This window comes from Oncorhynchus masou, chromosome 12 (assembly GCF_036934945.1).
Source record: "Oncorhynchus masou masou isolate Uvic2021 chromosome 12, UVic_Omas_1.1, whole genome shotgun sequence".
NCBI lineage: Eukaryota > Metazoa > Chordata > Actinopteri > Salmoniformes > Salmonidae > Oncorhynchus > Oncorhynchus masou.
Window position 1 is genome coordinate 56,403,425 of NC_088223.1, and position 15,804 is coordinate 56,419,228.

Genomic DNA, 15,804 nt, shown 5'->3' on the forward strand with positions numbered 1-15,804 from the left:
TTTTTTGCCCCACTGTAAGTGGTTATTCAAATTGGCCTACATCACTGCAGTTTACAGCCTATATTTAATAATTGTGAAATCACTTGATAACAATAATATATTTATTGTTATAGCCCAGGTACTCATTTTCTTTTCTAAAAACGTAGGACTAGGATGAAACAATAGTGGAGCTTTGTGTGCCCGCCAGTCCAGCCTGGAGGAACGCACAGATCTGTCATTTCATAATCTGTTAATGCTGTAGGTTGAAATAGCTATAGAATAGCCAGTTTCAAAGTAAGGACGTCAGTTATAAGATGAAAGCTTCTTTCAATAATAAAACGTGTAAATAATATCTGTAGATAATCTCAATGATTTAACTCTGTAAACATTAACCAAGTACTTACAACATGCTCCCCCCGATGAATAACTGTTTATCTTAATCTATAAATAGTACATCAACTGAATAGGTCTCCTCAACAAAGTACCTGTGGTAGAGCGAACTGAACATGATCGATCTAAGCCATCTCGGCCTGGAAACAGTTCATTGATCCCTCCCAGTTTCCAGGTTTGTTTGGGTGTGTTATCTTATCCAATGAGTGTAATGTCACCCATTTTCAGTAGGGTGGACTGCGGTCTGTCACAGCGATGTGCTTTACTCTCAGCAAGTAGTCTCTTCACCAGCTATTCCTGTAGCTGGTCACAAGTCTCTGCCTGTACTTCCATCTGCGTGTCGTTTCTTTCTTATTGAGCGTAATGTGCTGAGTGTCAGCCGGGAATAGCTTGGGCGGTTAGTCAGAGGTTAGTCTTTTACCCACCAGGAAGTGGGCCGGTGTCAGGGGTTGGTCAGAGGTCTGGAGTTAAATATAGGTTCAAACTCTACTTTAGGAATCCTAATAAAATAATATATCTGTCAGGAATGTGCACATCTCTTCAGAGTTGTGCGAAGCTCTCCTGATAACTTTTCTCAGGCATGTTAACACAGATCTGACGAGCCTCGCAGAATCCGCCTCACCATGCATTTTTGATTGCCTTACACAGCTCTTTTAAGTCCTGATAAGCTGTCTTGGAACTTTTTTGCGTTGTCCGAATAGATTACTTTGCATAATCCTCTTCTTGGGATGAATGTTTTCAGAGCTAACAAGAATGTCTCTGCTGACTGATCTGAGACCAGTTCCAAGTGTACTGCACTGGTTACAGCACAAGTGAAGAGCACTATGTACAACTTCTTCACAGAACCATATGCTTTCACGTGCAGTGCCTTCAGAAAGTAGTCCCCCTTGACTTATTCCACATTTTGTTACAGCCTGAATTCAAAATGGATTAAATATTTTTTTTTTTCTCTCACCCATCTACACACATGAGAATGTATTGAAAATTAAATAACAGATATCTCATTTACGTTGGTGTTCACACTTCTTGGTCAATACATGTTAGAATCAACTCTTTCTGGGTAAGTCTCTTAAGAGCTTTGCACACCTGGATTGTACAATACTGTAGTTGCACATTATTATGAAAAAAATTCTTCAAGCTCTGTCTAGTTGGTTGATCATCATTGCTCGACAGCAATTTTCAAGTCTTGCCATATATTTGGCCTTGTGTTTTAGATTATTGTCCTGCTGAAAGGTGAATGTTTCTCCTGATGTCTGCAGGAAAGCAGGCTGAACCAGGTTTTCCTCTAGGATTTTGCCGGTGCTTAGCTCTAAAACTACCCAGTCCTTGCCGATGACAGGTATACTCATAACATGATGCAGCCACCACCATGCTTGAAAATATTGTGTATCCCCAAAAATAACACTTTGTATTCAGGACATAAAGTTAATTTCTTTACTTATGTATTTGCAGTTTTACTTTAGAGCCTTATTAAAAACAGGATGCATATTTTGGAATATTTATATTCTGTACAGGCTTCCTTTTTTTCATTTAGGTTAGTATTGTGGCGTAACTACAATGTTGTTGATCCATCCTCAGTTCTCCTATCACAGCCATTAAACTCTAACTGTTTTAAGTCATTAAACTCCATTAAACTCTGTAACTGTCACCATTGTCTTCGCGGTGAAGTCCCTGAGCAGTTTTCTTCCTCTCCGGCAACTGAGTTAGGGAGGGCGTCTGTATCTTTGTGGTGACTGGGTGTATTGATACGTCATCTAAAGTGTAATTAACAACTTCACCATGGTCAAAGGGATATTCAAAGTCTGCTTTTTCTATTTTTATCCATATACCAATAGTTGCCCTTCTTCGTAAGGCATTGGATAACCTCCCTCGTCTTTGTGGTTGAATCTATGTTTGAAATTCACTGCTCGACTGCATGACCTTACAGATAATTGTATGTGTGGGGTACAGAGACAAGGTATTCATAAAATAAAATAATGTTAAACACTATTATTGTACACAGTAAGTCTGTGCATCTTATGTGACTTGTTAAGCACATTTTTACTCCTGAACTAACAAAGGGTTTGAATACTTAATGACTCAAGACATTTCACCTTTTCATTTTTAGTTAATTTGTATTTTGTGTAGGCCAGGGACACAAAATCTAAATGTAAAACATTTTAATTTCAGGCTGTAACACAATAAAATGTGGAAAAAGTCAAGGGGTGTGATTACCTATATGTTAAATTCTGAAAACATTGCAACCATGTTCTGTGTATGTTTGGTGTGACATTGATGGAATATTCTCCTAACCCTAAAACTTAATGCAGGAATGTTCTTACAATGTTCCCATGAAACATCTTATATTCTGAGAACATTCTGTGTACGTTTGGTGTGACATTGATGTCATATTCTCCTAACCTTCAGAAAACTGGACACAGGAATGTGCTTGCAATGTTCCAATGAAACCTGTCTAGAACATTTATATTGGAGAATCTGAGGACATAGCAACCACATTTTGTTTGACCTTAAGGGAATGTTTAAAAACCTCTTGGGGATAGGGGGCAGCATTTTCACTTTTGGATAAATAGCGTGCCCAATCTCAACTTCCTGCTACTCATGCCAAGAATATAAGATATGCATATTAGTAGATTTGGATAGAAAACACTCTGAAGTTTCTAAAACTGTTTGAATCATGTCTGTGAGTATAACAGAACTTATGTAGCAGGCAAAACCCAGAGGACTGTCTGTTCAGTGAGTTCTCGTTGGCAAACGGTATTTCTTAGGAACTGGTTTTCAGTTCCTACCGCTTCCTCTGGATGTCACCAGTCTTTGGAATTTGGTTGAGGTTATTCATTTGTGCAATGAAGAAGTAGGCCAACTAGGAACTGGAGAACACTGTTGAGAGTTGCGCTAGACGTGGAAAGTAACGTTGGTTTGTTGTCTTCCTGTATTGAACACAGACCCGTATTCAACTTGATTGATTATTAACGTTTACAAATACCTAAAGTTGTATTACAAAAGTGGTTTGAAATATTTTGGAATAGTTTATAGGCAACTTTTGAAAGTTTGAAAGTGACGTTGCGTTTTTTGGAAGCCGTTTCTTTTCTGGATCAAACGAACTTTATAAATTTGGATATATATGGACGGAATTAATCAAACAAAAGGACAAATTGTGATGTTTATGGGACATATTGGAGTGCCAACAAAAGAAGTTTGTCAAAGGTAATGCATGTTTTTGTCACGGTCGTCCTCCTCTTCATCTGAAGAGGAGAGGCGAGAAGGATCGGAGGACCAAAATGCGGCGTGATATGTGTACATGTTGAATGTTTAATAAAAGAAAGAACTGAACACAGAAACACTATACAAAAACAGTGAACAAAATAACAACCGTGAAGCTAATGCGAGCTGCGCTGAAACAATCCATCAACATAGACAATCACCCACAAACAAACAGTGCAACCCAGGCTACCTAAGTATGATTCTCAATCAGAGACAACTAATGACACCTGCCTCTGATTGAGAACCATACTAGGCCGAAACATAGAAATCCCAAATCATAGAAAATCAAACAGACTGCCCACCCAACTCACGCCCTGACCATACTAAATAAATACATAAACAAAGGAAATAAAGGTCAGAATGTGACAGTTTTATATTTTATTTCTGCGTTTTGTGTAGCGCCTGCAAAGTTGAAATATGCTACCCTATCATCAGATAATAGCTTCTTATGATTTTGCCGAAAAGCCTTTTTAAAATCTGATATGTTGGCTGGATTCACAACGAGTGTAGCTTTAATTGAGTATCTTACGTGTGTGATTTAATGAATGTTTGATTTTTATATATATTTTTTTTTAATTTGCCGCGTTGCACTTTCCGTTTTTTGCCCAAGTGGGACGCGACTGTCCCGCCTATCCATAAGAAATTTTAATGCCAAAACATACTAAATATGTTCTCAGTAGGTTTTTGCTAACATCCATACAACACTTGGACACTCAAACATCATGTAAACATTACGGGTAACATTCAAAAATATTCTTTCTCCCTAGAATTGTTAGCTGGATGGTGCAAATCATTCAACACCAAAAACTAGCATTAGCTTTCTTAATGAACCAGAAAATCAGTAGTTATTTTTGGTTGTTTGTCAAAGTTATCTGGCTAAGTCACTGATCTTGTTTTATACTATACCCTTCTGAACAAACACGGTATTCTGACTCAATCACCATATTCAAGTTTTATTTTTGGTGTTTTCTTTGATTTTATATACAAGTGACCAAGAAACTTGATTTCCAGTTCAGTTCCATCAATCAATGATCTGAAAAGCACTTCACGTAAGGGACTGTACTTTACAATGAGAGATACCTGGAATGAAAATGGATGGCCCTCCCTTCAATAAAATATATTTTTCCCGACCATCCCTGAATACTGAGAACATGAGAACATGACTAACATTTACCCTCACTCCCAGGACAGACCAGAGCCTTAGATATGCAGTTTTACAAAATGTTCATAGTTTTGTAGCCAGAAGGTTGATTGCTGGAGTGCTGCAGAGATGGTTGTCCTTCTGGAAGGTTCTCCCATCTCCACAGAGGAACTCGGGAGCTCTGTCAAAGTGAGCATCGGGTTCTTGGTCACCTCCCTAACCAAGGCCTTTGTCCCCCGATTGCTCTAGGAGTAGTTTTGGTTGTTCCAAACTTCTTCCATTTAAGAATGTCTAAGGCCACTGTGTTCTTGGGGGACCTTCAATGCTGCAGAAATGTTTTGGTACCCTTCCCCAGATCTGTACCTCAACACAAACCTTTCTCGGTGCTCTGCGGACAATTCCTTTGACCCCATGGCTTGGTTTTTGCACTGACATGCACTGTAAACTGTGGGACATTTATATAGACAGGTTTTTGCCTTTCCAAATCATGTCCAAGCTATTGAATTTACCATAGGTGGACTGCAAGTTGGAGAAGCATCTCAATGATGATCAATGGAAACAGGATGCACCTGAGCTCAACTTCGAGTCTCATAGCAAAAGGTCGGAATACTTAAGTAACTAAGGTATTTTGGGTTTTTATTTGTAGTACATTTGCAAACATTTTCCGATTTGTCATTATGGGGAATTGTGTGTAGATATATGAGGGGGGAAAAGTATTTAATCAATTTTAGAATAAGGCTTGTAACGAAACAAAATGTTGAAAAAGTCAAGGGGTCTGAATACTTTCCAAATGCACTGCATAGTAGAATAAACAACCCTTTCTCATAATACCATAGAAGCAGTGTTCTGCTAAAACAATTCACACATTTCTCCTTTCATTGTCATCCTCAGCCAATAAAGATACTGTGCCTATTGACATTTTGTCTGTTGGTAATGGGGCTACCTTGACAAACAAGTGGTCAAGGCTTCCTGTTTGGGATTCCGTAAACAAGATTTCCCTGATCCTGGAGCTGAATACACAGGGTTACCCTTCAATACAATAATAAGAAAAGACCATTCAAGTCAAATGTGTCTCTAGTAAAATATAATGCCGATTGCCAGGTCTCTCTCCATATTCGTCCACAGTATCGAGCCTGGTTATAAGTCTGGGATTAATCACATCATCTTGCAAGTCTCCATGTGCTGGTTCCATTCATGTTTCTGTGAACACATACAGGACACACATGTTCTTTTACCAATGGCAGTTAGGAAAGGTAATATCTGACACACAAATAGGTACAATGTTTAAGTTTGAACAGGTCAGATAAAACCTATCTGATTATGGTTTCCCTATCAAACAACCGAGACTGACATCTGGCAAAAACATCTAGAATCCACTCCATCTGTAGAAATAGGCATAGTTGAGGCAAAGTTCATCAGTGACACATGGAATGAAAAGGATGTTGCATATACTGGATATTTCTCCTGTACTGTATTATTAGTAATCACATTCAGTTCCACATTGTAGATGTGTTGAGTGCTAGATCTCTCTCAATACAGAGACGTCAGCATCAAGCCTGTATGTTGGTGTAACGCTCGCCGTTGGGAAAAAGAGAGGAGGACCAAGGTGCAGCGTGGTAAGTATTCATATTCTCTTTTAATGGAAACGAATACTCCAACAAAACCAACAAAACACGAGAACGAAACGAAAACAATCCTGAACGGTTAAAAACAAACACAGAACAGAAAATAAACACCCACGAAACACAGGTGGAAAAATGCTACCTAAGTATGATTCTCAATCAGAGACAACTAACGACACCTGCCTCTGAGAACCATACCAGGCCAAACTCAAAACACAACATAGAAAACCAACATAAACATAAAAACACCATACAAACAAAATAACTAAGGTCAGAACGTGACAGTTGGTCCCCATCACATCGGACTCCTGAAAACCGGAACCATAGGGGAGGGTCTGGGTCCAGTGTCTGTCTACCAATGGCAGTTGGTATTGTGTGACCCCATCTGACAAACATACTGTTACTCCGCCTTTTAATGTTTGAACATGGCCTCGGACTAAACCCAAGCCAATTCTGGTCCCCCATCGAGACCATTGTTGAGCAGGCAAGAGTTGAGGCTAGCACCGGACAGGTGGGCTTTGCCAGCAGCCCATTGATGGGCGGCTCCGGCAGCTCAGGACAGACGCCTTGCCCGGCTCATCAAAGATACAAAGGCAGTTCATCACAGACAACAAACACACAGGCATTGGGAGACAAATCAATGGTGGTTAAGATTAGACAAAGGGAAGCTCAACAGACTGGAGACAAAGGCAGCTCAGACATCAGATATGGAGAAAAGGCAGAATGACCAGGACAAATGTCACCAACCTGATTCAAGTGTCCTTCCAGGTACATTTGTAGGAGGATGCTCACAGCCTGGTGCGGCATGCACCAGATGAAGGATGTCTGTGGATGCTCTGATGCACTGCAGGTCCCGGCACAATCCTGGACCAACCCTCCTGGCTGAATGCAACCACAGCCAGGCCAGTGCGGCGAGGTGGAAATGTACTTCCCATCTTATGGGCTGTGCTGGAGAACTGGGGACACATGCATAGGGCTGGTTTAATGTACCTTGGTAAAACACTGGAGACCAGATGCGCTGAGTTCAGTCACCTAATTAGATTGCCCATTATGTACCGCACCGGGCTAATCCTGAACTCAAGGTACACTGTGCAACTCACGTCATTTTACATGGTGCAAATTATACTTTGTCCCTTCCTCCACGTATACACCAGTTGGCTCAGGTCTCCTACCTAAAACTGTTTTCCAATGTAACATAGGTACAGATGCAAAATGTTAGAATGCACTTCTGAGATCTCCAAACAAAAAAGTCTGACTGCAATATCCACAATTTTATGTGCCCCCCCCCAATTTGGGGCTGCCTCTCGGCTTCCAACCGGTTGTTCCGTGCTGCCTCCTCATACACACCCCTCAGCTCTTTTTGCCTCCAGCTCTGCTTTGGGGCGGCGATATTCTCCAGCCTGACCCCAGGGTCCTTCTCCGTTCAAAACTCCTCCCATGTCCAGGAGTCTTGAGATTTAGGCCTCTGCTGCTGCTGCTGCTGACCGTTACCACGCTGCTTGGTCCTTTGGTGGTGGGTGTTTCTGTAACGTATCTTCGTTGGGAAAAAGAGGGAGGACCAAGGTGCAGCGTGGATTTCATATTTCTTTTAATGAAAACGAATACTCCAACAAAACCAACAAAACACGACTGAAAACAGTCCTGAACTGTGAAATACAAACACAGAACAGAAAATAAACACCCACGAAACACAGGTGGAAAAATGCTACCTAAGTATGATTCTCAATCAGAGACAACTAACGACACCTGCCTCAGATTGAGAACCATACCAGGCCAGACTTAGAAAACGAAAATTCAACCATACTAAAACAAAGAAAACTCTTGAAACTCCCCTATCCCGGATCCGGATCATACTAAAACAAAGATAACTAGGTCAGAACGTGACAGTTAACAGGACTCCATCACATCCTCCTGATGGCTCCATAGATGCGTCTGTGAACACATCCAGTCACTGTTCTATTACCAATGGCAGTTAGTATTGTTGATATCTGACAAACATACTGTATACTAATTTGATGTTTGAACAGGTCAGACTAAACCTACCTAATTCTGGTCTCCCCATCGACGACCATTGTTGAGCAGGCAAGAGTTGAGGCTAAATAAAATCTTTGCCAGCAGCCCATTGATGGGCATGGCAGCATAGATCAGCGCCATGCCCCTCATCAAAGATACTGTTCATCACACACAAACAAACACACAGAGCATTGATTACAATATCAATGGTGGTTAAGATTAGCATGGTGGAATCAACCTGATTACTGCATGCCCCTTTCTATTTCACTTCAGACATCATGATATGTGAAGTAAAAATAGAATGACCAGGTCAAATGTCATGTCAAACCTGTTTCAAGTCAGTCCTTCCTGTTACATTTATAGGAATGCTCTTCAGTGACGGCATGCTCACAGTGAAGGCATGTCTGTGTGATGCTCTGATGCTATGTTGCATGCTCGGCTGAAAACTGGACAACTCTGGAACAACGACAGCAGGCACCGCGTAAACAATGTACTTCCTCATCTTATGAGGTGGTGTTGACTGACTGGCCTGTAACAGGGTGATACAACAGGGGGGTTTAACTTCTTCAGGTAAAACAGGAAGGGGGGGGGGGTCTAGAGTCAGTCAATATAATTAGATTGATTATGACGTAAAAGCTAATCCTACCTGAACTCAAGGTACAGGTGCAACTCATATTTTACATGTGCAAATTATACTTTGCTTCCTTGTATACTACCATACTGTATGGGTACCCATTAAAACTGTTTTCACAATGTAACATAGGTACAGATGCAAAATGTTAGAATGCACTTCTGAGATCTCCAAACAAAAATATCTGACTAAATATCCAGCAATTTTATCCAAATCAAGTTCAATTTGTAATTCAATTGTTAAATGGTTAGTATATGATATAACCACAAACAGCAGTATCATAAATGTAAGGAAATAATGGTAGTGTTTTATGTCACATGATTTGTGAAGACTAGGCATGTGAAAGGGTTTATACATTTGATGTAACTCATTAATTATATTGAATGTATCTATGTTCCACCTTTATCTGTGTTCCCCCATTATGTGCACAACTCTGTGGTTTCGAGTTCAGAGCAAACACTGGATGCTCTGGCCAAAATATTGGCTAGCTACATCCAGACACACCACTTTGACCATTTTACTCACCCTAGCAGGGCTGGTTAGGCTTTAGGCTTTTTTTCAGGTGATCCAAGAGCGGTGGTGACTGTAACTGTGCTGCTTGCAACAATTTAATTACTCTTTGTTGCCAACGTTTACTGACACTGGACATATTCAACGGGTGTTGAGCGTTAAAAGATGCATCAGTTAGTGTGCCAGAGCGCAGACTAAGACAAGTATTTTGTTAACTAGATAGCTAACTAGGTAAACAATGAATCCCAACGCATGACGTAATGTTAGTTAGCGAGCCAGCCAGCTAATGTTAGCTAGCTAGCTAACAGTACACGTTAACTTGAAATTGAAATACTTTGGAGTTAAGACATGCAGCTAGCTAGCGAAACAATGGACCATAATCACAACTCATGACATTACTACCCTGCATGAATGTGCAGGTAGCTAACCAACCAGGTTCTATGGCTCTAACTAGTCAAGCAAATGTGTCTTATATACAAAGAATAAGATCATACACAACGTTAGCTAGCAACCCAGCCAGCTAATGTTAGCTAGCTAATGTAACAGTATAGCTTGCGTCCGTCCCCTCGCCCGAACCAGGGAAGCATTGTTACCTATCGCGTCACAAAAGCCGCAGGCCCTTGCAGGGCAAGTGGAACAACTACTTCAAGGTCTCAGAGTGAGAGACATCCCCCGATTGAAACGCTATTAGCATGCACCACCGCTAACTAGCTAGCCATTTCACATTGGTTACACTCACCCCACTTTTGACCTGTTCAGCAGCAACCAGCAGCATCGATGCAACAGTATAGCTTTACACTAACAATACACTTGAAATGAAACCACTTTCTGTCAAAATAAAAAAATGTGTAATATCTGAATCTTACCAGTATACATCATGGTTGGACGTGTCTTCTGTCTAATGCCATGCGTGGTTGCCTTAGTTTGACGATGCAATCCAGACTGGTGTTATCTCCATCTCCTTAGCTATCATACTCAAATTCCACTGATTTCAAAACTCAGTTCTCCAGAAAGTGGAGTACATGCACAGAACATTAGTTAGCGAGCCAGCCAGCTAACAGTACACTTGACGTTAGGATTATGCAGTTTTTCTACACAACAGATGATGTTATTTTTATAGCCATGTTCGACATGATTACCTAACATTTTCACACGTACCAACACACAGGTGTGATCATTCTACAGTGGTCCCTGTAGTGTATGATCAAACCGGTGTGATTAGAGCGCTTATTTAGAATGACACAACAATCAGCATTTGAGCTGGCCACACTTTTTTCAGATTTTTTTTTGCACAAACACAATCCTTAGAAAGTTATGTCTAGAATTTGAGCAGTTTATTTTTGGATGCAATGTTCAGACATTCACAAAAGTATCTACAGCATAACACAACCATCCAAACCGGAAGAATATAGGCTACATTTGTCCTAGCGCTGAGAAAAGATTGACGTAACACAAGCGGCCATATTTGTATTTTAAATTACTATTTATAATGAATCACATCACAGGTGAGCTCACCATTGATCGAAATAATTGGAGTAAAACACTCTAGAAATCGAAAGTAATCCGGACTATGGGTAGCTTCTGCGCTGCTGCCATGCTTTTTTTTCTCTCGCAGACACCAAAGATAAGAGGAGACAAGAGGAGTTTGGTCTGTTTATAATATGCATGTTCAAGGGGGGGGGGGGATCGTCCACCATCGTTCACATCCCACCATTCAGTTCCGGAAGTCCTCTAAAAACGAGTGAACCCTTACTCACCTCATTTTTTTATAACATCGTTGGTCCAACAGACGAATACGTGAAACCCAGAATGGATTGTATGTCAACAAACATGGCTACACACAGCTGGAATTAGCTTAGCTCGTCATAATCAGAACAACCTTCAGGAAAGTATATTACATAAATAATATGTGTCCATTATAATCTATGCAATAATCTGAATGCATACAAACAATTGGGAAGTGCTTGGGGAATTTTGTCCGTGTCAGAAATGTCCGCAAAAGTAAAAAATACTATTTTATATGAATGAATGAGGAGGTGGAACACACCTCAAATCAAACTGTTCTTAGAAAATAAAAACTTGTTAGAAAATCATTTGAAAATGAAGTTGAAACAGCTGTCGTGTCTCTACTATCATTAACTGAAGACTGATAGTTTTTATCAAAGATATCTGTAATTAATTATTACGCAATTAGACTGATTAATCATGTAACCGTAATTACTAGGAAGTCGGGGGACCAAGGAAAATATTCAAATTACAAAGTTAACATTTCCTAAAATAACTTTTCAGATATTTTATCTGATCAATAAATTATTATTATTCATTACTAGCTAAGTAATTCACAGAAATGCATATAAAAACAAACAAGGTAAATGTGGTTACATGAAATGATAGGAGAATGTGCCCTAGTGGGCTAAACCGGCATGGCAGCTTGTTAGACAAAAGGGAAAGTGGGGGTCGACTAAGAAGTCACGACAGAGTGATAATTATAACAATTGAAATGCTAATCCTTTACCCATGAAAGCTCACCCATTCGGGAACAATTGCAATCAATATATATATTCACGCTCAGTGTGTTGTCTTGATCGCTGGTGAAAAGGTTGTTTCTTTTGTAGAATTGTCCATCTCTCTCCCTCTCTCCCTCGGTTGTGGTTAGAAGGGATTGTTCAGATTGACATTCGTTATAGAATGAATGTTTCAGCGGTTGTCGTTATTTGCGTATAATGATACAGAAATCCTAGCTGCAGACTAGGAATTAATATCAAAGACTTGTTCTTATTCTGTCGGTATCGATAGTCTAAGAGTTTAACCACGTGGTATGGTTAAAAGATTCAATTCTACAACATTTGTACTCCCTTGATTGAGAGAAACATGGTCTGCAACCTTTAGCCTCTCGTAATTGAGGTAAGCTCGGTCTGCCGATCGAAACCCCGAGTGGGGGATTTATTCGGACGGGCCGAAAAGGGCTGTCCCAGGATGTCTGACCCTAACTGGGCTCAGTGGCGGTACTCTGATTTAGTTCAAATCAAAAGGGAATTGGATGTTTCTTCATTAAACAGTCCAAAATCATATTACACAATTATACAAACAGTATCATACTCACTAATTCGTCTTATACAGCAATTAGATGTAAACCTCATATCTGAGGCTATTATATAAACAGCGTTATGGTAATGTGGCCACACCGTCTCCCATGAGCTTCCCCAAGTTGTGACAAACTCACCAGTTTGTAGCTGGATTCACCGATCACCGATTCACTGATCTTTTATACTTTCTCCAGAACATGAAATTTGTTCATACCTCAAGTTCTGTGAGGTGGAAAGATTTCCTTAGTTCTCCATGAAAATCTACTCTCTCTCTATACTATGTGGCCATGTGGCAGGGTCATCTAGGGAATTTACGACCTCTCTGACCACAGCAACCTTGTTGGAGGCAAGGGGAGGCAGGGAGAGGGGGATGGGGCTTGATATACCCAAAGAGGCCAATGTCATGACACACACACACACACACACACACACACACAGGTAGTATCACATTTTCATTTCACTTCATTACAGTACAACGGTTTGATTTGTTTGATCACTAGCTAGCTACCCGGTGGTTTGGATCTTGTTTGTACTGCAAGTTACAAATCAACATAAATTCATGAACATGTGATGTCCTGTTTGTAGATCATCGTTGTAGTCCCCTCTGGTGGATGAACTTGGTAGGCTTCTCTGAAAGTGGAGCAGTCCACCACAAGCAGCCTACTCCAACTTTCTTTCAATCATTTTAGTCAATAAGATTCATTCAAGACATTCAAGTGTAGTCCACTTGTCATTCCAATCTCCTTTGGCGGCAGGGTAGCCAAGTGGTTAGAGCGTTGGACTAGTAATCGGAAGACCTTGGATCACCACAGATAACACTGTTCCTAAACCCCGAGCTGGTCACAAGGTGGTCACAAATCTGTTCCATGCTTCTGCCCCACTGAACAGGCATGCCTTAAAGGATGGACTGTCCTCCCAGGCTCATTCCTCTCTGTCCTTCTTCCCATCCGAAAATAAGAATTTGTTCTTCCAAACTGACTTCCAGCCTGGTTAAATAAAGGTTAAATAAAAAAACCTAAAAATAAATCCTTTGAAAAACAAGGATGGCAGTTTATGTCCGGTTGCCACTTTCTACCACTTTCTACCACATTCCAAGCAGATCGCCACCTTCTCCTCCCTCCTGAATTGCAGGTCCCTTCTAGTGATGTACACTTGGTAAAATTCCCTGGAAGCTGCATAACTCATCCCTGTACCCCAGGGAGGGCCAGGGGAGGTCCTAGTTGGTGATCGATCCAAATCAGTTGGACTAGTCATTCACCCATGCCCCACTGACAGCAGGGAAAACCACACTACAGGCTGATCCAAATTTGATGTAATGTCCTTAAAACAAGTCAAAATGAGGCTCAGTAGTGTGTGTCGCCTCCACGTGCCTGTATGACCTCCCTACAATGCCTGGGCATGCTCCTGATGAGGTGGCGGATGGTCTCCTGAGGGATCTCCTCCCAGACCTGGACTAAAGCATCCGCCAACTCCTGGACAGTCTGTGGTGCAACGTGGCGTTGGTGAATGGAGCGAGACATGATGTCCCAGATGTGCTCAATTGGATTCAGGTCTGGGGAACGGGCGGGCCAGTCCATAACATCAAGCCTTCTTCTTGCAGGATCTGCTGACACACTCCAGCCACTTGAGGTCTAGCATTGTCTTGCATTAGGAGGAACCCAGGGCCAACCACACCAGCATATGGTCTCACAAGGGGTCTGAGGATCTCATCTCGGTACCTAATGGCAGTCAGGCTACCTCTGGCGAGCACATGGAGGGCTGTGCGACCCCCCCCAAAGAAATGCCACCCCACACCATGACTGACCCACCGCCAAACCGGTCTTGCTGGAGGATGTTGCAGGCAGCAGAACGTTCTCAACGGCATCTCCAAACTCTGTCACGTCTGTCACGTGCTCAGTGTGAACCTGCTTTCATCTGTGAAGAGGACATGGAGCCAGTGGCGAATTTGCCAATCTTGGTGTTCTCTGGCAAATGCCAAACGTCCTGCACGGTGTTAGGCTGTAAGCACAACCCACACCTGTGGACGGCGGGCCCTCATACCACCCTCATGGAGTCTGTTTCTGACCGTTTGAGCAGACATGCACATTTGTGGCCTGCTGGAGGTCATTTTGCAGGGCTCTGGCAGTGCGCCTCCTGCTCCTCCTTGCACAAAGGCATGCTGCTGGAATGTTGCCCTCCTACGGCCTCCTCCATGTCTCCTGATGTACTGGCCTGTCTCCTGGTAGCGCCTCCATGCTCTGGACACTACGCTGACAGACACAGCAAACCTTCTTGCCCTAGCTCGCATTGATGTGTCATCCTGGATGAGCTGCACTACCTCAGCCACTTGTGTGGGTTGTAGACTCCGTCTCATGCTACCACTAGAGTGAAAGCACCGCCAGCATTCAAAAGTGACCAAAACATCAGCCAGGAAGCATAGGAACTGAGAAGTGGTCTGTGATCACCACCTGCAGGACCACTCCTTTATTGGGGGTGTCTTGCTAATTGCCTATAATTTCCACCTGTTGTCTATTCCATTTGCACAACAGCATGTGAAATTTATTGTCAATCAGTGTTGAATCCTAAGTGGACAGTTTGATTTCACAGACGTGTGATTGACTTGGAGTTACACTGTGTTGTTTAAGTGTTCCCTTTATTTATTTGAGCTGTGTAAATATAATTACATTCATTCCCCAATGAGCGGCGTTGTGGCAATAAGTGATGGTTGTATGGGGACTTTGTTTATGGCTCTATCACTTCCTAAGTGTCAAAGGAACTGAACCGAAAAGGAATAAAAGGAACCAAAAAGCATAAACAAAAGATATACAAAATATAGTTCTCAGACAAAAATCCTCTAATTGGACTGTATTCTATAATCGTCAATGTTCTGGTAAAATTACTATCATGGCATTGTCTCTAATGCCATATCTAGGGTTTTCCTACTTGGTGTGTTTCATAGGCACTATCCTAAGTTGATAACTATATGATAAGTTTACAGATGTAAGGCACTAGTTTTGGGCAGTCTACAGGGATGACCTATGGACTTCTGGGAAGAAAACTGGTGAGTGATGTAGAGTCAAAAGCCTCGACGTAAATGTTCAACTTTACTAAGGCTGGTATTTTGCTTGGACCCTTAAGTGATCCTAGCATAAATCCTAATTGGATATTCCGTTGTGCATGTGCGTTTATGCT